Consider the following 22030-nt stretch of genomic DNA (forward strand, 5'->3'; position numbering starts at 1 on the left):
TTATAAAAGGTCTTAAGTTGTCTTAAAATAAATTTTGGAGCCAAAAATATTGTTGCACTTTTCCTTCCTAATTTTTTGCTGTTTATTTATATATTTAGAAAATTATCGTGTATCTTATTTATCTTATTTATAAAAGGTCTTAAGTCTCTTAGACAACTTAATTTTGGAGGCAAAAATGTTGTTGCACTTTTCCTTCCTAATTTTTTGTTGTTTATTTATATTTTTAGAAAATGATCGTGTATCTTATTTATCTTATCTTATCTTATTTATAAAAGGTCTTAAGTTGTCTTAAAAAAAATTTGGAGCCAAAAATATTGTTGCACTTTTCCTTCCTAATTTTTTGCTGTTTATTTATATATTTAGAAAATTATCGTGTATCTTATTTATCTTATTTATAAAAGGTCTTAAGTCTCTTAGACAACTTAATTTTGGAGGCAAAAATGTTGTTGCACTTTTCCTTCCTAATTTTTTGTTGTTTATTAATATTTTTAGAAAATGATCGTGTATCTTATTTATCTTATCTTATGTATAAAAGGTCTTAAGTCTCATAGACAACTTTTTGTAGCCAAAAATGTTGCACTTTTCCTTCCTAATTTTTCGCCGTTTCTTTATATTCTTAAAAAATGATCGCATATCTTATCTTATCTTATTAATAAAAGTTCTTAAGTTGTCTTAAACTACTTTTTGGAGCCAAAATTTGAGGTTAATTTTGTCATTGTAATATTGACATCTAATGATTATTATTAGTTAATATATATTTAAGTAATTGAAGAAACTTTTGCTAAATTTGTGCCATAAACTACTAAATACGTTTTTTTTCTTCCATAATCTTAGTTTATTTTTTTTCCGTTTTTTTTTTTAATTTCATAATCTTATTTTGTTTTTCTTTCATATTAGTATTTAATATATAATTAAGCAATTGAACAAACTTTTGCTAAGTTTGTGCCATAAACTACTAAATACGTTTTTTTTTCTTCCATAATCTTAGTTTGTTTTTTTCGCTTTTTTCTTTCATAATCTTATCTTTTATTTTTTTGATGGACATCATAGTTTGTTTACTATTTTCTCTATTTATTTGGAAATATAAACACCGATCCCCATATTTTTTTTTTGTTAACTAACTTTTCCTGAACAAACTTTTGCTAAAAAAAATTTCTCATTAAATTTGTGCCACCAAAGAAAAAGAAAAAAAAACCCTCATCTAATGTTTGTTTTTTGTAACTAACTCTGTCTACATCTGTGCCACTTTATGCCAAACTAATCCTCTCTCAACTCTCTCTATATAAGTAACATCAAATAGCATTTATAAGTCATATTGCACCCCCTTCATCCTTCGATTAAATCATCTTGCTTCAAATTAAAGTACGTCATATTCATTTTTTGCTTTGAATCTCTTTTATTTTTATTTCTAACTTCGCTTTTATATCAACGATTAAAGTATCTCTCTATTAATATTTCTAACTTTGTCTAACTTTATATGATTTATTTTTTCTCAATTCTATGTAGGTTGAATAATGTTATTGGATCTATCATGTATATTCACTTTTCATTTTTCAGGTTTATGGTGCACATTCATGTGATGGATGATAGTGGGTCAACTACTTTTGTGTTGTTTGATAGAGTTATTTCACAATACTTTGGAAAGACTGCAAAAGAACTAATGGAATTGGTAATGAACGTAAATATATTATTTTTTGTTTTCGTTTTTTATGTAATATTAAAACAATAAAAATTGATCTTAATTGTTTTCTAATACAAATCACAAACAAGGAAAGGCCATGTATGATTATCCAACTGAGCTTGACACCTTACGTGACAAGGATATGCTTTTCAAACTGAAAATCAATAAAAAATGTTGACCAGAAGTTTTATACATATGCCGTCAAAAAAGTTGTCCGATGACAGTGAAATCATTAATGAGTTTAAGAAAAAGTATCACATGGAGTGTCATGTTACTCCTCAAACTGGTGAGGAAGATGATGTTGATTTCAAGGGTCCTATTACTCCCCAAACTGTTGATAACATGAAGGTAGTTAAATACACTATAATATCTACATAGTACTCATAAAATTTATTTAATTAACTATTGCTATTGCTATGAATTTTTATTCGTGTAGCTTCTTGATGATGAAGCTAATTCAATTCCTAAACATACTCATCCATCCAAGTCTTTGATAAAGAGAAATGGCGACTGAGATGCAGCACATATTGACATTGATTGCGGAACTCAGACGTCAACCACTAAGTTGCAAAAAGTTGTCAAAATTAAGCAAGAACTCGAAGATTGATATTTTAGCACTTCTTAGTCTAGACTACTTAGATTTATTTTGTTTCGATTTTTTTTACTCAATAAGTACTTTCTTAATTGTTTTGGAAATTTATTCCTTTGACATTTGCTAATTTGGTTCTTATGACATTTGATACTTTGGTGATATGTGTCATATATCGAAAAATAACAAGTTTACGTTTTTTTGTCTACATCAATATTGCTCTATTGGGAGATGCGACGATGACCAAAATCACTTGCGTTGGTGACCAAAATAAATCACCTTATTTTATTTATTGTCTTTCATAACATGATCAGTATTCCCTTTCATATAAAGTGGCAAAAACCCATCTGCATGTGTAATCTCAATTAATATTTTGATCTTGGCCTTAAAATTTAACACTGTCCTACTACAGGTAGAACACGCTACTATATCACATCTTGATTATTCGATGGTCTCTAATATTTTTTTCACATATTGATTTTTAGTAATTATTGCATTTTTGTGTGATTGGTATCTTCTTCTTTTTTTTTTTTTTACAGAAGGTGATAGGTATCAGCTTGATCAACGTTTTAATTCATGTTCATGTATTAATAAATAAGAGAAACACACCATCCTCATGACTTCCATCGCTGTAAACGTTTTGTAGAAACTAACAATATGTCATCTAAAATACTCATAATAGAGAAAATAGAGTTTTTAAGTTTTTTTAATTTGTAGGAGTGAACGAGATAGAATGAAATTGAATGAATAATCTTAGCTTTTATCCTTCTTTAAAAAATTTGGCTTTTATCATTTCTTCTCTTCTTTGATTTCCATTTTATTTTCCATTTCTTATATTTATGATGATTTATGAGTTGATGGTGATAATGTGTCACTTTGGCAACAAAGTTGAAATTATCTGCATTTAGATATTTTACTTTCTCAAATCCACATATTACTCATAGTTTGTCATAAGCACAAAGTAAATTTTATGCGAAAAGCCACAAATAAAACCTTACCGAGATGCACACAATTACGAAGATGTTAATTCTACGGAGTAGGCATTTGAATAAGCACACAAGTGGTAAGAGTTCGTCTTTTTTAACTTAAAATTTATACTATCTAAATTTTCGTTTCTTTACCCCAACAAAAATCACTTTTTTTTTAAAAAAAAAAAAAGTGATTTGAGGCAAATTCTTTCGGTCATTCCAAAGGGAACAAGATATGATGTTGTACATGCTAGCATTAATTCATCATACCTTTGGAAATATTGACGAGTCTTAAAATTGACGGAAAAAATGAGGCTTCAAACTGGATCTTCCTGTTCTGATGTCAATGAAGTCAAAGAGTTCTTAGATTGAATTTTAAATGTTGGAGATGGAAACATCGGAGAAAACAATTATGAGGAAGTTGAAATGGAAATAGATGGTATGTTGATCGAGAATTCAGGTGACCATGTTGCTTTAATTGGTGATCTTTCATTATTTTTTTTCAAAATAGGGCAATTTTAGCACCTACCAATGATATTGTTGATTCATTGAACAATTACATTTTATCAATGATTCCTGGTGAGAAAAAAATATACCTATGTGCTGATAGTCCGTCTACACATGATGAAAATATTAATAGTCCTGATGAGATTCTCGCTCCAGAATTTCTGAACACCGTCAAATCTTCAGGGTCGCCGAACCATGAGTTAAATCTCAAGGTTGGAGTTCCAATAATGTTGTTGAGAAATATTGATCAACCATTAGGATTATATGCAATGGCACACGCCTTATAATTACCCAAATGGGAAATTTCGTACTTGAGGCAAAGATAAATCAAAACACAATATTGGACAAAAGGTTTATTTCCAAAGATTGACTTTGACTCCATCTCCATCTAATTCAAAACTTACTTTCACTTTTCAACTTAAACAGTTTCCTATTGTAGTCTCATTTACAATGACTATCAATAAGAGTCAAGGACAATCTGTTAAAAATGTTGGAATATATCTTCCAAAACCCATATTTTCACATGGATAGTTAAATGTCGCTCCTTCACGCGTTACTTCACGTGTTGGGATGAAGATGTTGATTTTCAAAGACGAAGGACATGTCTCCAACAAACTTTGTCTACAAAGAAGTCTTTTGGAATTTAAGATAGGTAATTTACACATCAATATTTGTATATATTTTCTATTTCATTTTTGTTGTGTGCATCTAGCTGTTTTTAAAGGTTTTTTTTAATTAAAACAATGTATTTCTCTGGTACTATATATATATATATATATATATATATATATATATATATATATATATATATACAATGTATTTCTCTGGTACTATATATATATATATATATATATATATATATATATAATTATTTAAATTTGGTTGTTGCCATAAAAATTAAAACTTATCAACTAAATTTGATTTACAAATTAACAGCATGTTATGCATTTTCCTTATACTTTTTTATGAAAATTATATGAAGATGTAATTTGTATTTCTCTTTATAACTTCTATCATTTAAAAAAAATTCACATCTAATCATACAAATTTATTCTATTTCATGGCAGGTTGATCATCATCTTTATGATGCATTTTTTCATTGGAATTAGCAAAAGTTATGGACACTAAACTGAATTTTACCGATTCAAGTGTTGAGAGTTGATACAGCTTTATTATCTATAAATGTGCATATTATTTCCTAAGGCGAAATTATATTAGTAGTTGCATTTGGTTATTTTTATTTACCTATTTGTTGTGATATCAAGAATTCTAAATTACTTTAGGTTTTTTCCTTCAAAAAAAAAATTACTTTAAGTTTTTATTATTTTTGTTTTGGAAGCATTATTTCATGCTTATTAACAACTAATATTTCATTTACAATATCTTATTTATTAATTAGTGCCATAATTTACTTCCCGTGCATCGCACGGGTCTAAATACTAGTAACAAATTATGCTATTTCCTAAAAATAGCGAGTATTTCAATCTTTCATGCTTATTAAGATGCCAATCCTTAGTAAACACAGTATGTCAATATTAATTTCAGGCTGATTCATATTAATCCTTATCCTAAAATGTTGGCCATTTCCTAATTTTGTTTCACTATTTTGTGCTTAACGTGATAAGTAATACTCTTTATTGCTCAACCATCATATCCTACTCACACGTATTGCACCTTTTTCTATAAATACATCATAATCTATTAGCCAGACCTTCTCAATCTAAGCAAGCATTCTCTTTCTTGGAAAGGAAAAAACCGGCCAATGATGTCTGCCAAATACACTCCAATCTCAGCTGTTTCTGGAGGAAGAAATAACCTCAAAATGTGTGTGTGAGTTGCTCACATTTGGTTGATTCGAGAGAAGCAGGTCCCCACTAGCATCATTTTCATGAACATGTTACTGGTCGATGAAAAGGTTTTTACATGTTTGCACTGTTAGCTTTAAAATTAAACTAATGTCATCGTTGTTTTTTAGTTATGTAATTTAACCAGCTGTTTACTAATGTTGTTGTCGTCAATAGGATAGACGTATTCACGCCACAGCTAGAAAAGATTTGGTGGCAAGGTTCAGGTCCATGGTTGAAGAAGGGGGTACATATCAGCTTGAAAATGCAATTGTAGGTTTTAATGAAGGTCCTTATAAGGTAAATTCACACAAAGATAAGCTTAGTATGATGCACAATTCAACTTTTACCAAAGTACACTCGCCTGCTATCCCTATGAACGTTTTTGAGTTCAAGCCATTCAATGAAATTCTTTCTTCAACTGTCGAGGAAGTGTCTACGGGTAAGACTTCAAAGACTTCAATTCTGAATGTGCGTTGTACATTATTACTACCTATAAGCATTGCTTTAGGAATTTCATACATTTGTTATTTGTTTTTGCTTTTGTATACGTAATTTCAGATGTTATTGGTCATGTAATTGAAAGAGGTGATATAAGGGAAACTGAAAAGGATGGAAGGAAAAGCAGGGTTATTGATCTCACTTTAGAGGATCTTGAGTAAGCTTTGTCTGTTTCTTTGTAGCTGGTTTCATGTAATATAATTTTAATATACCTTATGTTCCTGAATTGATATTTTGGTAATATTTTATTACAGAAACAACCACTTGCATTGCTCTCTTTGGGGTGAACATGATGACAAAATTGTGACCTTTTTTGGAAACCATGACAACCACACACCTACTATATTGATATTGCAGTTCTGCAAGACACACATATATTTAGGTATGTCATGTTTTAAGTTTGTGTTTTCTGCTGATATCAAGAATGAAATGTGAAATTATGTTCACTTGCTGTTGAATTTTTGAAAAATTAGGTGCTATGGGAGTTGCTAATGCCTTTAATGGGACTAAGCTGATACTTAATGGAGATTTGCCTGAAGTCGCTGCGTACATGACAGGTTAACCATTTACATTTTTATATGTTATAGAATAAAGGCAAGTTTTTTTGGTCGTAATTAAGTTGTCTGGAGGTCCTCCCATCGTTTATGGGTAGTTTATTTGGCATACAACCGTAAAGATATCCACTAACAATAGTTTTCTGATGGCATGCTAGAATTCGTAATAAGTAAGAAAGTTTGAGAAGATGTGCACACAGAAAAGGGCAGCACAATATTAATAGTAACACTGTCAAATATTATTGTCCAATTATTATTAATAGGTTACATGAGTTATATGTTGTCGTCCCTTACCTTGCTACTTGAGTCTCGCTACTCTTTTATTGACATTGGTGCCCTTTTATTAGAATGAAAAATGCATCAATACAGTTAACCCGAAGTGTCAGCCAGATTTCAACGAACAGCTCTGCGTCTTTATCAGATGACTTGCTCAACACCAACCGAATGACAATTGAAAGCATGATTGAGTCAACTGAGGTGGCTATCTGTTTAATGAAATTTTTAGATGTATTTTTGGATTCATCTTTGTTAATTTTGTTCAATATTTTTATGCAAAAGGCTACGAAATATTTACAGATTTGTCAAGGTTCGGTGCTTGCCACTATATATGAGATCGAAACTGGGGTTGATTGGTACTTTCGATCATGCACCCAGTGTGCTTCATTGGCCACCATTGACAATGGAGTGCTCCGTTGTCGCAAGTGTAAAACATGCAAGGGTGCAGTCCCAAGGTAAACAAAGTTTATCCGAATATAATTTTTGTTTTTATCATGCGTGGAATTGTATTGATATAGTTGATTATTTGATAGGTTTAAGCTGCATGTCATCGTGATGGACGACACAGGGTCCACTACTTTTGTTCTTTTTGATCGCCAGGTGACCCAGTTTATTTGGCGTAATGTGCAAGACTTGATCAATGAACGTGATGAGGTAGTCGTGTATTATATAATTGTATAAATGTGTGGTCTATATATGAGGTATATCTACCGACGAAAATTTGTACTAACATTTTATTATTTTTGAGCAGGGAGCAGTAGGCAATGATTATCCTGCTGATTTTAATGTGCTGATTGACAAGCAAATTCTTTTCAAGGTTGAGGTTGGTGAAGGAAATGTCGTAAAGAAGTATCAAAATTATGCCGTAAAGAAGGCATCTGATGATGTTGGTGTCATTGAGCAGTTTATGTTTATGTATGATTTGAAGGTAGAACATAACTGATATTACAGTTTTATAATTGTTATAGAATAATGCACATAAAGGAATAACCGTGTTGCTAATTGCTTCCCTTTATTGATGTATATGTGATAGAAACCCGACGATGGATTTGTTGTTGAGCTTAGTGTGGATGGTGCTGCGCCAAACAATTCAAATGTTCAGATGGTAATTATTACATTAATCTTTCATGAGTCCGTAAAGGTTTAATCCGTAACACAATTGATCAAATTGTTTGTCACCAATGTCTGCAGGATGTACCAGAAGCTAAGGACTCATGCAGCAATACATGTGTGATTGACACACCAACCACCAAAACAGGTGCTAAGATGTCCTCTAATAGCATTGACTCTGTGACTGTTGATGATGATGAATCTGGCCAGACGTCGGTCACAAAACCTACCAGTGTTGTTCGTGTCAAAATTGAGCACAAGGACGACAAAGATGTTTAGCTTGCTCAAATGCTAGAGCTGTTTGCTTTGTTATCGAATTCTTTCAATCTGCATAAATCAGACATTAAATAATCTGTGTTTTTTCCTTTTGTTTTTTACAGTTTGGTTTTTAATTTTCTTCAAGTTGTTGTGTCGGCTATATTTACTTAGCTAAGGAAACTTTTTCCAGTCCACCTAAATAAATATATTCATTGGCATAAGTATTATTTCAAAAATTTATTATCATTGTCTTTTATTAGTGCTTCGACCTCTAAATGTACGAAATTTATTTTTAGATCTACCTCCGGAAGGTGTTAATATTTTTCTGAATGTTAGATAGTCATTCACCAAGTTGGTATGCTTGATGAAAAAAACTCAATACTGATTTGGCTTGAGTAACTAGATCCCGCGCATTCACATGTTAAATTAAAAGTACAGATTGACAAAACCAAGTTAGTATGCTTGCCTTTGCTTAGTATGTGTTTAAGTGAAGGAACATTTTATAATGTTTTAAACAAGTATGTAAAAAATCATTAAAAAATTTAAAATTTTAAGCATAATTAAACAAATTTTAATTTAATAGGGACTAAAACTACGTGCTGAAATTTTTTAGGGTTAAATATGTTTTTAGTCCTTATAAATATGTCAACTTTTCGTTTTAGTCCCTCTAAAATATTCCTTCGACTTTTAGTCCCTATAAAATTTTCAATCTCTACTTTTGGTCCCTATTTTTAATTTAATTTTTGTATTTTTTAATGAAATTATGCAGAAATGTGTAAAATATTCTAAAAAAAATTCCTAAAAAAATATTAGAATTTTTTAACAAAACACAAATTAAATATGAATTTTTAACCGTAAAAAATATAAAAATTCATATTAAATTCATGTTTTGTTAATAAATTCTGAATTTTTTTTTTTGAGTGATTCTTATAATATTTTGAATTTTTCTGGAAAATTTTATTAGAAAATATGAATTATACATATGAGTTTACTTTAAAAGAGGGACCAAAAGTGTAGATTGAAAATTTTATAGGGACTAAAAGTTGAAGGAAAATTTTAGAGGGACTAAAAGAAAAGTTGACATATTTATAGGGACCAAAAACATATTTAACCCAATTTTTTTATAGGAACCAAAATCTATCAAAAAAAATTATGAGGACTAAAAACGAAATTTGATATATTTATAGGGACTAAAAACTTAATTAATTCTTTGTTTTATTATGTATCAAATTATTTCAGCCCGTGAGACCCGTGTGATGCACGGGTCGGCGTTCTAGTATTTATAACAATCAAGGGTTGAAGATTTTTTGGATTTCCATTCAATAGAAGGGTTCAACAATCGAACATAACCTTCATCGATAGAAAATAGACACAACAACCCATTGCATGAACCAAGTATACGATACTTGTGTTTGATGCTGAACTCGATAGCTTTAGGAGGCTCTGATAGGTTTTCAAATAATGGCTTCACGGGTATAGATGCGATTCTGCACGGCTCACTATTCAGGGAATGGAAAAATCATTGATGGGTTATGGTTGGATCCACGATTAAGTTCCAAAAGTGAGTTTGTGTAAATTGAGGATCGGAGATTAGGGTTTTCCATGATTTACTCACGCACTTGTATTGAAGGAGGAATTTCACCGGAAGCCTCGAGAGGATTTCAAAGACGAGTTCATCCGGCAAGAATGGTTGCCGATGAAGTAAATCATCACCAAAAGAAGAAAGATGTCATTGTCTCTTAGTGGTGTCGTTTTCTTCACCCATGATTATGCCTCCGCAGCGGTGAAAAGTTTTTAACCTAGTATTTTGACCTAGGATTTATGTTTATTTTGTTTCTTGTTACACCTTTTCTTTTATAGGGTAACAAGTTTTTTTTTAGTGGACAGATAATAAGTTAAGAAGTTTTTTTTTTTTTAAGGATTAAGTTAAGAACTTTAAGAAGAACCTTTGCATTAGAAAGATAAATTTAAACTATTAATATAGGCAAAATTACACTAAAGGTCTTTTATCTTATTTATTTGTACCACATTAGTCATTTATCTTTCTTTTGTCCCATTTAGCTCCTTTATCTATTTTATTTTTAAGGAAGCTCCTTTATCTATTAAAATGTGCACAAGTTTATCAAACTCATAAATTTATATTTTGGATTTAAAAAAAGAAACCTAAAATTTGGATTTTTAAACACGCAGATGCATGCAGCCCAAAATCTAGCATTGGCTCGGTCATCAACATTTGAAGGAAGGATAGAAGGACCTAAACGGGACAAAAAAAGATAAAGGACTAATGTGTTACAAATAAATAAGATAAAGGATATTTATTGTAATTTTCCCATTAATATATATAATGTAATGCACCATTTTCTAGTAAAAATTCTTGTTTAGTTTCTAAACCCTTGCCTCGAGGGAGCAAGTTAGCATTTTTTATGTATACATTACACCCTATTTTTTTTAGATTAATTTATATTAAGCATTGATGTTGTAAAACATTTTACACATGCCTCCAATCAAAGTGGATTTAGAAAAGGTTTATGATTTGATGAGTTCGAGTTTCTTAGACTACATGTTGTTAGAGATTTGGCTTTTGTGAAAATTGGAGCAGACTGAGGAGGGTGTGTCTTTGAAGGAATTGTTTAGGTTCTTGTCAATACAAATTGATAGAGAACGTCGATACAATACAAATTCAAGCCACTGAGATATGCAACGTTAACGACGCAATTAAAACTAATCTTTCAACCTGAATCAAATAAACACCGAACTAAGATGGAAAATCAAGAACACATCGCACAAAGACGGGAAATCAAAGTCGTGCTAGACGATGAAATCACAAAAACAAACGAAAGAAAACTGAAAATATGTGAAAATCACTTAGTTAACTAAAAGAGAAAGAAAAACAATTCGGAGGAGAGATTTCATGTCAAAATTGACCCTAAATCACCCCTCGTTAGTAGATCAAACACAATTAAAGTTGCGTCGGCTACTAGAGTTTGGGAAAGTGAAAGGCAAATATGGTGGTATAAATGTTGTTCATCAAAAAACACTAAAAACGTAATTCGCTTTTTAAAACCAATAAATATCGCAACATATAAATAAATAATTAAATCGTGAATCCATAAACTAATGTAGAATCTCATATTCATAAAGCACCAGTTGCATAAAAAAATCGAGAGTTCACTAATTTTATTAGAGTTTTAGTTAACTAGTAAGAGTTTACTAATATTTACCAAATGTGTGTGATCTAAAAAGCAATTATGAATATGTCAAACTATAATGATCACAGGCAATTGGATTAAAAAAGCCATTTGTACATGATGTTTCACATTGCTTGATGACAAATTTTAACATATCAGAAGAAAATTTTAGAGCAGGCACTTTGTTAAAAAACGAGTGAAAAGTAAGAATGGAAAATGAGACCCAACCATGCTCTGTCCATTGTGTTGTATCTTGTATGAATAGAATAATGACTACAATGTTGTCATTTTTCTGCAGAAAATATGACTAGAATATTGTTACTAATGGAGATGGTTTTACAATATTGTTATATAATTAATATGATTAGCCAACACCCTCCTTTTTTTTTAGGGAAAGCCAACACCCTCCTTATATGTTCAAACTTTGAAAAACACCTAAATTAAATCAACACATAAATGAAATGAACTCTAAAGAATTAATCAAGTCTATAAATTGCAACGTTCATTATTGAGGGAATCATAAGTTCTAAAAATTTGAAGAAAAGATCAATATATTCAGAAAAGATCTATAATTGCTAACGTTATTGAATTAACAAATTTTAAACGATAGCTTGTTATGAATGTAATGACTTGCTCACCTTTTCCATTTTCCAAGAACATAATCTGACGCAGTATGGAAGCGTAGGGTTAGCAAGCGCTAATCCTAGATAGAAAAGAACAAGTTTGCAAGCGACAAACTTGTGAAAATAGGGTTGCAAGCACAAACCTATCAAAATAAGGGTTCCGGAATCCACCAGAAATTGAGAGAAAATCTCGAATAATTTTATTGAATCAAAAAGTGTACCTCTTATGCTACATAAGTTCTACTTATATAGTGAAATATATAACAAACCCGTAGGCCAAAATATAATAAAACGTAATAATAATAGAGTTCTAGAAAATTACTAAGATTTGGCTAAATAATAAATACTACTAAATTACTAAAAAAACCCTCCATAAAACCCTCCTGCATCAGTCTCCTCCACCTCTGAAGAACTCGACCCCGAGTTCTCATTCTGATGAAAAACTCCCATGCATGTTGACTCCTTCAATGAATAAGAGACCACCTGGATCCTATTGTTGGAATTGTAAAGTAGAAGTTATGTGATTCATTCCTTCCACTTTTGATACATCAATTTTTTCATTCCCTAGATAGTGGAATTTCACAGTAGGGTTAAGCCTTGGATCATTGTTGTTCAGTTTAAGGTACCCTTTTGAAAGAGGCATTGCAATGTTAACCCTTGATTTCTTGATGCTTAGTGGAAGTGTTGATGCTTCCACTATGATTTTCAAGTCTTCTGTTATGCCTGCAATTTGTGGTGGATCAACTAAGATTGCTATGCAAGGGTTGTCTTGCATTCCGTGACCAACCTGTTTCATTTCATGAACTAGTGGAATGTTGAATTTTTTTAATTGTTCTTTTGATCCAATGCCACTTATAATTAGAAACAAAAGTTGAGGGCTACCTAATGCACCGGCTGATAATATAACATCACCCCTTGAAGTTGAATGGTTTGGTTTCTATAATATTGTTTAAATAGAGTTTTTATCCTGGAAGACGAAAGGTCAAAAGGTGTGACCTTTCGTCTTCCAGGATGGTAACTCGATTTAAACATTATTTTGGTCAGGTTACTTGAATATATAACCAATGAACAAGTAACGTGACTAAAATATTGTTTAAATAAAGTTTTTATCCTAGAAGACGAAAGGTCACAAGGTGTGACCTTTCGTTTTCCAGAATGATAAATCGATTTAAACATTATTTTAGTCAGGTTACTTGAATATATAACCAATGAACAAGTAACTTGACTAAAATATGGTTTAAATATAGTTTTTATCCTGGAAGACGAAAGGTCACAAGGTGTGACCTTTCGTCTTCCAGGATGATAACTTGATTTGAACCTTATTTTAGTCAGGTTACTTGAATATATAACCAATGAACAAGTAACTTGACTAAAATATGGTTTAAATAGAGTTTTTATCCTAGAAGACGAAAGGTCACAAGGTGTGACCTTTCGTCTTCCAGGATGATAACTCGATTTGAACATTAGTTTAGCCAGGCTACTTGAATATATAACCAATGAACAAGTAACTGGACTAAAATATTGTTTCAATAAAGTTTTTATCCTGGAAGACGAATGGTCACAAGGTGTGACCTTTCGTCTTCCAGGATGATAACTTGATTTGAACATTATTTTAGTCAGCTTACTTGAATATATAACCAATGAACAAGTAACTTGACTAAAATATGGTTTAAATAGAGTTTTTATCCTAGAAGACGAAAGGTCACAAGGTGTGACCTTTCGTCTTCCAGGATGATAACTCGATTTGAACATTAGTTTAGCCAGGCTACTTGAATATATAACCAATGAACAAGTAACTAGACTAAAATATTGTTTCAATAAAGTTTTTATCCTGGAAGACGAATGGTCACAAGGTGTGACCTTTCGTCTTCCAGGATGATAACTCGATTTAAACATTATTTTAGTCTGGTTACTTGAATATATAACCAATGAACAAGTAACGTGACTATAATATTGTTTAAATAGAGTCTTTATCCTGGAAGTTGAAAGGTCACAAGGTGTGACCTTACGTCTTCCAGGATGGTAACTCGACTTGAACATTATTTTAGTCAGGTTACTTGAATATATAACGAATGAACAAGTAACTTGACTAAAATATGGTTTAAATAGAGTTTTTATCATGGAAGATGAAAGGTCACAAGGTGTGACCTTTCGTCTTCCAGGATGATAACTCGATTTGAACATTATTTTAGTCAGGTTACTTGAATATATAACCAATGAACAAGTAACTGGACTAAAATATTGTTTCAATAAAGTTTTTATCCTGGAAGACGAATGGTCACAAGGTGTGACCTTTCGTCTTCCAGGATGATAACTCGATTTAAACATTATTTTAGTCATGTTAATTGAATATATAACCAATGAACAAGTAACTGGACTAAAATATTGTTTCAATAACGTTTTTATCCTGGAAGACGAATGGTCAAAAGGTGTGACCTTTCGTCTACCAGGATGATAACTCGATTTAAACATTATTTTAGTCAGGTTAATTGAATATATAACCAATGAACAAGTAACGTGACTTTAATATTGTTTAAATAGAGTCTTTATCCTAGAAGTTGAAAGGTCACAAGGTGCGACCTTACGTCTTCTAGGATGATAACTCGATTTGAACATTATTTTAGTCAGGTTACTTGAATATATAACCAATGATCAAGTAACGTGACTAAAATATGGTTTAAATAAAGTTTTTATCCTGGAAGACGAAAGGTCACAAGGTGTAACCTTTCGTCTTCTAGGATGATAACTCGATTTGAACATTATTTTAGTCAGGTTACTTGAATATATGACCAATGAACATGTAACTTGACTAAAATATGGTTGAAATAGAGTTTTTATCCTAGAAGATGAAAACAAGGTGTGACCTTTCGTCTTCCAGGATGATAAATCGATTTGAACATTATTTTAGTCAGGTTACTTGAATATATAACGAATGAACAAGTAACGTGACTAAAATATGGTTTAAATAGAGTTTTTATCTTGGAAGACGAAAGGTCACAAGGTGTGACCTTTCGTCTTCCAAGATGATAACTTGATTTGAACATTATTTTAGTCAGGTTACTTGAATATGTAACCAATGAACAAGTAACTGGACGAAAAAATTGTTTAAATAGAGTTTTTATCCTGGAAGACGAATGGTCACAAGGTGTGACCTTTCGTCATCTAGGATGATAACTTGATTTGAACATTATTTTAGTCAGGTTACTTGAATATATAACCAATGAACAAGTAACTTGACTAAAATATGGTTTAAATAGAGTTTTTATCCTAGAAGACAAAAGGTCACAAGGTGTGACCTTTCGTCTTCCAGGATGATAACTCGATTTGAACATTATTTTAGTCAGGTTACTTGAATATATAACCAATGAACAAGTAACTGGACTAAAATGTTTCAATAAAGTTTTTATCCTGGAAGACGAATGGTCACAAGGTGTGACCTTTCGTCTTCCAGGATGATAACTTGATTTGAACATTATTTTAGTCAGGTTACTTGAATATATAACCAATGAACAAGTAACTTGACTAAAATATGGTTTAAATAGAGTTTTTATCCTAGAAGACGAAAGGTCACAAGGTGTGACCTTTCGTCTTCCAGGATGATAACTCGATTTGAACATTAGTTTAGCCAGGCTACTTGAATATATAACCAATGAACAAGTAACTGGACTAAAATATTGTTTCAATAAAGTTTTTATCCTGGAAGACGAATGGTCACAAGGTGTGACCTTTCGTCTTCCAGGATGATAACTCGATTTAAACATTATTTTAGTCTGGTTACTTGAATATATAACCAATGAACAAGTAACGTGACTATAATATTGTTTAAATAGAGTCTTTATCCTGGAAGTTGAAAGGTCACAAGGTGTGACCTTACGTCTTCCAGGATGGTAACTCGACTTGAACATTATTTTAGTCAGGTTACTTGAATATATAACGAATGAACAAGTAACTTGGCTAAAATATGGTTTAAATAGAGTTTTTATCCTGGAAGACGAAAACAAGGTGTGACCTTTCGTCTTCTAGGATGATAACTCGATTTGAACATTATTTTAGTCAGGTTACTTGAATATATAACGAATGAACAAGTAACTTGACTAAAATATGGTTTAAATAGAGTTTTTATCCTGGAAGATGAAAGGTCACAAGGTGTGAGCTTTCGTCTTCCAGGATGATAACTCGATTTGAACATTATTTTAGTCAGGTTACTTGAATATATAACCAATGAACAAGTAACTGGACTAAAATATTGTTTCAATAAAGTTTTTATCCTGGAAGACGAATGGTCACAAGGTGTGACCTTTCGTCTTCCAGGATGATAACTCGATTTAAACATTATTTTAGTCAGGTTAATTGAATATATAACCAATGAACAAGTAACGTGACTATAATATTGTTTAAATAGAGTCTTTATCCTAGAAGTTGAAAGGTCACAAGGTGCGACCTTACGTTTTCTAGGATGATAACTCGATTTGAACATTATTTTAGTCAGGTTACTTGAATATATAACCAATGAACAAGTAACGTGACTAAAATATGGTTTAAATAAAGTTTTTATCCTGGAAGACGAAAGGTCACAAGGTGTAACCTTTCGTCTTCTCGGATGATAACTCGATTTGAACATTATTTTAGTCAGGTTACTTGAATATATGACCAATGAACATGTAACTTGACTAAAATATGGTTGAAATAGAGTTTTTATCCTAGAAGATGAAAACAAGGTGTGACCTTTCGTCTTCCAGGATGATAAATCGATTTGAACATTATTTTAGTCAGGTTACTTGAATATATAACGAATGAACAAGTAACGTGACTAAAATATGGTTTAAATAGAGTTTTTATCTTGGAAGACGAAAGGTCACAAGGTGTGACCTTTCGTCTTCCAAGATGATAACTTGATTTGAACATTATTTTAGTCAGGTTACTTGAATATGTAACCAATGAACAAGTAACTGGACGAAAAAATTGTTTAAATAGAGTTTTTATCCTGGAAGACGAATGGTCACAAGGTGTGACCTTTCGTCATCTAGGATGATAACTTGATTTGAACATTATTTTAGTCAGGTTACTTGAATATATAACCAATGAACAAGTAACTTGACTAAAATATGGTTTAAATAGAGTTTTTATCCCAGAAGACAAAAGGTCACAAGGTGTGACCTTTCGTCTTCCAGGATGATAACTCGATTTGAACATTATTTTAGTCAGGTTACTTGAATATATAACCAATGAACAAGTAACTGGACTAAAATATTGTTTCAATAAAGTTTTTATCCTGGAAGACGAATGGTCACAAGGTGTGACTTTTCGTCTTCCAGGATGATAACTTGATTTGAACATTATTTTAGTCAGGTTACTTGAATATATAACCAATGAACAAGTAACTTGACTAAAATATGGTTTAAATAGAGTTTTTATCCTAGAAGACGAAAGGTCACAAGGTGTGACCTTTCGTCTTCCAGGATGATAACTCGATTTGAACATTAGTTTAGCCAGGCTACTTGAATATATAACCAATGAACAAGTAACTGGACTAAAATATTGTTTCAATAAAGTTTTTATCCTGGAAGACGAATGGTCACAAGGTGTGACCTTTCGTCTTCCAGGATGATAACTCGATTTAAACATTATTTTAGTCTGGTTACTTGAATATATAACCAATGAACAAGTAACGTGACTATAATATTGTTTAAATAGAGTCTTTATCCTGGAAGTTGAAAGGTCACAAGGTGTGACCTTACGTCTTCCAGGATGGTAACTCGACTTGAACATTATTTTAGTCAGGTTACTTGAATATATAACGAATGAACAAGTAACTTGGCTAAAATATGGTTTAAATAGAGTTTTTATCCTGGAAGACGAAAACAAGGTGTGACCTTTCGTCTTCTAGGATGATAACGCGATTTGAACATTATTTTAGTCAGGTTACTTGAATATATAACGAATGAACAAGTAACTTGGCTAAAATATGGTTTAAATAGAGTTTTTATCCTGGAAGATGAAAGGTCACAAGGTGTGACCTTTCGTCTTCCAGGATGATAACTCGATTTGAACATTATTTTAGTCAGGTTACTTGAATATATAACCAATGAACAAGTAACTGGACTAAAATATTGTTTCAATAAAGTTTTTATCCTAGAAGACGAATGGTCACAAGGTGTGACCTTTCGTCTTCCAGGATGATAACTTGATTTGAACATTATTTTAGTCAGGTTACTTGAATATATAACCAATGAACAAGTAACTTGACTAAAATATGGTTTAAATAGAGTTTTTATCCTAGAAGACGAAAGGTCACAAGGTGTGACCTTTCGTCTTCCAGAATGATAACTCGATTTGAACATTATTTTAGTCAGGCTACTTGAATATATAACCAATGAACAAGTAACTGGACTAAAATATTGTTTCAATAAAGTTTTTATCCTGGAAGACGAATGGTCACAAGGTGTGACCTTTCGTCTTCCAGGATGATAACTCGATTTAAACATTATTTTAGTCAGGTTACTTGAATATATAACCAATGAACAAGTAACGTGACTATAATATTGTTTAAATAGAGTCTTTATCCTGGAAGTTGAAAGGTCACAAGGTGTGACCTTACGTCTTCCAGGATGGTAACTCGACTTGAACATTATTTTAGTCAGGTTACTTGAATATATAACGAATGAACAAGTAACTTGGCTAAAATATGGTTTAAATAGAGTTTTTATCCTGGAAGACGAAAACAAGGTGTGACCTTTCGTCTTCTAGGATGATAACGCGATTTGAACATTATTTTAGTCAGGTTACTTGAATATATAACGAATGAACAAGTAACTTGGCTAAAATATGGTTTAAATAGAGTTTTTATCCTGGAAGATGAAAGGTCACAAGGTGTGACCTTTCGTCTTCCAGGATGATAACTCGATTTGAACATTATTTTAGTCAGGTTACTTGAATATATAACCAATGAACAAGTAACTGGACTAAAATATTGTTTCAATAAAGTTTTTATCCTCGAAGACGAATGGTCACAAGGTGTGACCTTTCGTCTTCCAGGATGATAACTTGATTTGAACATTATTTTAGTCAGGTTACTTGAATATATAACCAATGAACAAGTAACGTGACTATAATATTGTTTAAATAGAGTCTTTATCCTGGAAGTTGAAAGGTCACAAGGTGTGACCTTACGTCTTCCAGGATGGTAACTTGACTTGAACATTATTTTAGTCTGGTTACTTGAATATATAACCAATGAACAAGTAACTTGACTAAAATACGGTTGAAATAGAGTTTTTATCCTAGAAGACGAAAACAAGGTGTGACCTTTCGTCTTCTAGGATGATAACTCGATTTGAACATTATTTTAGTCAGGTTACTTGAATATATAACGAATGAACAAGTAACTTGGCTAAAATATGGTTTAAATAGAGTTTTTATCCTGGAAGACGAAAACAAGGTGTGACCTTTCGTCTTCTAGGATGATAACTCGATTTGAACATTATTTTAGTCAGGTTACTTGAATATATAACGAATGAACAAGTAACTTGGCTAAAATATGGTTTAAATAGAGTTTTTATCCTGGACGATGAAAGGTCACAAGGTGTGACCTTTCGTCTTCCAGGGTGATAACTCGATTTGAACATTATTTTAGTCAGGTTACTTGAATATATAACCAATGAACAAGTAACTGGACTAAAATATTGTTTCAATAAAGTTTTTATCCTGGAAGACGAATGGTCACAAGGTGTGACCTTTCGTCTTCCAGGATGATAACTTGATTTGAACATTATTTTAGTCAGGTTACTTGAATATATAACCAATGAACAAGTAACTTGACTAAAATATGGTTTAAATAGAGTTTTTATCCTGGAAGTTGAAAGGTCACAAGGTGTGACCTTACGTCTTCCAGGATGATAACTCGATTTGAACATTATTTTAGTCAGGTTACTTGAATATATAACCAATGAACAAGTAACGTGACCAAAATATGGTTTAAATAAAGTTTTTATCCTGGAAGACGAAAGGTCACAAGGTGTAACCTTTCGTCTTCTAGGATGATAACTCGATTTGAACATTATTTTAGTCAGGTTACTTGAATATATAACCAATGAACAAGTAACTTGACTAAAATATGGTTGAAATAGAGTTTTTATCATGGAAGACGAAAACAAGGTGTGACCTTTCGTCTTCCAGGATGATAACTCGATTTGAACATTATTTTACTCAGGTTACTTGAATATGTAAACAATGAACAAGTATCTGGACTAAAAAATTGTTTAAATAGAGTTTTTATCCTGGAAGACGAATGGTCACAAGGTGTGACCTTTCGTCTTCTAGGATGATAACTTGATTTGAACATTATTTTAGTCAGGTTACTTGAATATATAACCAATGAACAAGTAACTTGACTAAAATATGGTTGAAATAGAGTTTTTATCATGGAAGACGAAAACAAGGTGTGACCTTTCGTCTTCCAGGATGATAACTCGATTTGAACATTATTTTACTCAGGTTACTTGAATATGTAAACAATGAACAAGTATCTGGACTAAAAAATTGTTTAAATAGAGTTTTTATCCTGGAAGACGAATGGTCACAAGGTGTGACCTTTCGTCTTCTAGGATGATAACTCGATTTGAACATTAGTTTAGCCAGGCTACTTGAATATATAACCAATGAACAAGTAACTGGACTAAAATATTGTTTCAATAAAGTTTTTATCCTGGAAGACGAATGGTCACAAGGTGTGACCTTTCGTCTTCCAGGATGATAACTCGATTTAAACATTATTTTAGTCTGGTTACTTGAATATATAACCAATGAACAAGTAACGTGACTATAATATTGTTTAAATAGAGTCTTTATCCTGGAAGTTGAAAGGTCACAAGGTGTGACCTTACGTCTTCCAGGATGGTAACTCGACTTGAACATTATTTTAGTCAGGTTACTTGAATATATAACGAATGAACAAGTAACTTGGCTAAAATATGGTTTAAATAGAGTTTTTATCCTGGAAGACGAAAACAAGGTGTGACCTTTCGTCTTCTAGGATGATAACGCGATTTGAACATTATTTTAGTCAGGTTACTTGAATATATAACGAATGAACAAGTAACTTGGCTAAAATATGGTTTAAATAGAGTTTTTATCCTGGAAGATGAAAGGTCACAAGGTGTGACCTTTCGTCTTCCAGGATGATAACTCGATTTGAACATTATTTTAGTCAGGTTACTTGAATATATAACCAATGAACAAGTAACTGGACTAAAATATTGTTTCAATAAAGTTTTTATCCTAGAAGACGAATGGTCACAAGGTGTGACCTTTCGTCTTCCAGGATGATAACTTGATTTGAACATTATTTTAGTCAGGTTACTTGAATATATAACCAATGAACAAGTAACTTGACTAAAATATGGTTTAAATAGAGTTTTTATCCTAGAAGACGAAAGGTCACAAGGTGTGACCTTTCGTCTTCCAGAATGATAACTCGATTTGAACATTATTTTAGTCAGGCTACTTGAATATATAACCAATGAACAAGTAACTGGACTAAAATATTGTTTCAATAAAGTTTTTATCCTGGAAGACGAATGGTCACAAGGTGTGACCTTTCGTCTTCCAGGATGATAACTCGATTTAAACATTATTTTAGTCAGGTTACTTGAATATATAACCAATGAACAAGTAACGTGACTATAATATTGTTTAAATAGAGTCTTTATCCTGGAAGTTGAAAGGTCACAAGGTGTGACCTTACGTCTTCCAGGATGGTAACTCGACTTGAACATTATTTTAGTCAGGTTACTTGAATATATAACGAATGAACAAGTAACTTGGCTAAAATATGGTTTAAATAGAGTTTTTATCCTGGAAGACGAAAACAAGGTGTGACCTTTCGTCTTCTAGGATGATAACGCGATTTGAACATTATTTTAGTCAGGTTACT

General features: G+C 31.7%; 1 long non-coding RNA gene and 2 pseudogenes across 1 annotated transcript; all 3 read left to right on the plus strand.

The window, feature by feature from the left end:
* The first annotated feature begins 1554 nt into the window (after positions 1-1554).
* On the plus strand, positions 1555-2432 carry LOC146937553 (uncharacterized). Its single transcript, XR_015030974.1, has 2 exons — positions 1555-2029; positions 2118-2432. It is a non-coding gene; the product is annotated as an uncharacterized LOC146937553 (long non-coding RNA).
* Positions 2433-3723: 1291 nt separating this feature from the next.
* Positions 3724-4457, plus strand: LOC146937554 (uncharacterized; annotated as a pseudogene).
* A 1053-nt stretch (positions 4458-5510) lies between these two features.
* Positions 5511-8309, plus strand: LOC146937555 (uncharacterized; annotated as a pseudogene).
* Positions 8310-22030: the final 13721 nt, after the last annotated feature.

This window comes from Medicago sativa, chromosome 3 (genome assembly GCF_051527215.1).
Source record: "Medicago sativa cultivar Bolivia chromosome 3, Bolivia_mono, whole genome shotgun sequence".
Classification (NCBI taxonomy): domain Eukaryota; kingdom Viridiplantae; phylum Streptophyta; class Magnoliopsida; order Fabales; family Fabaceae; genus Medicago; species Medicago sativa.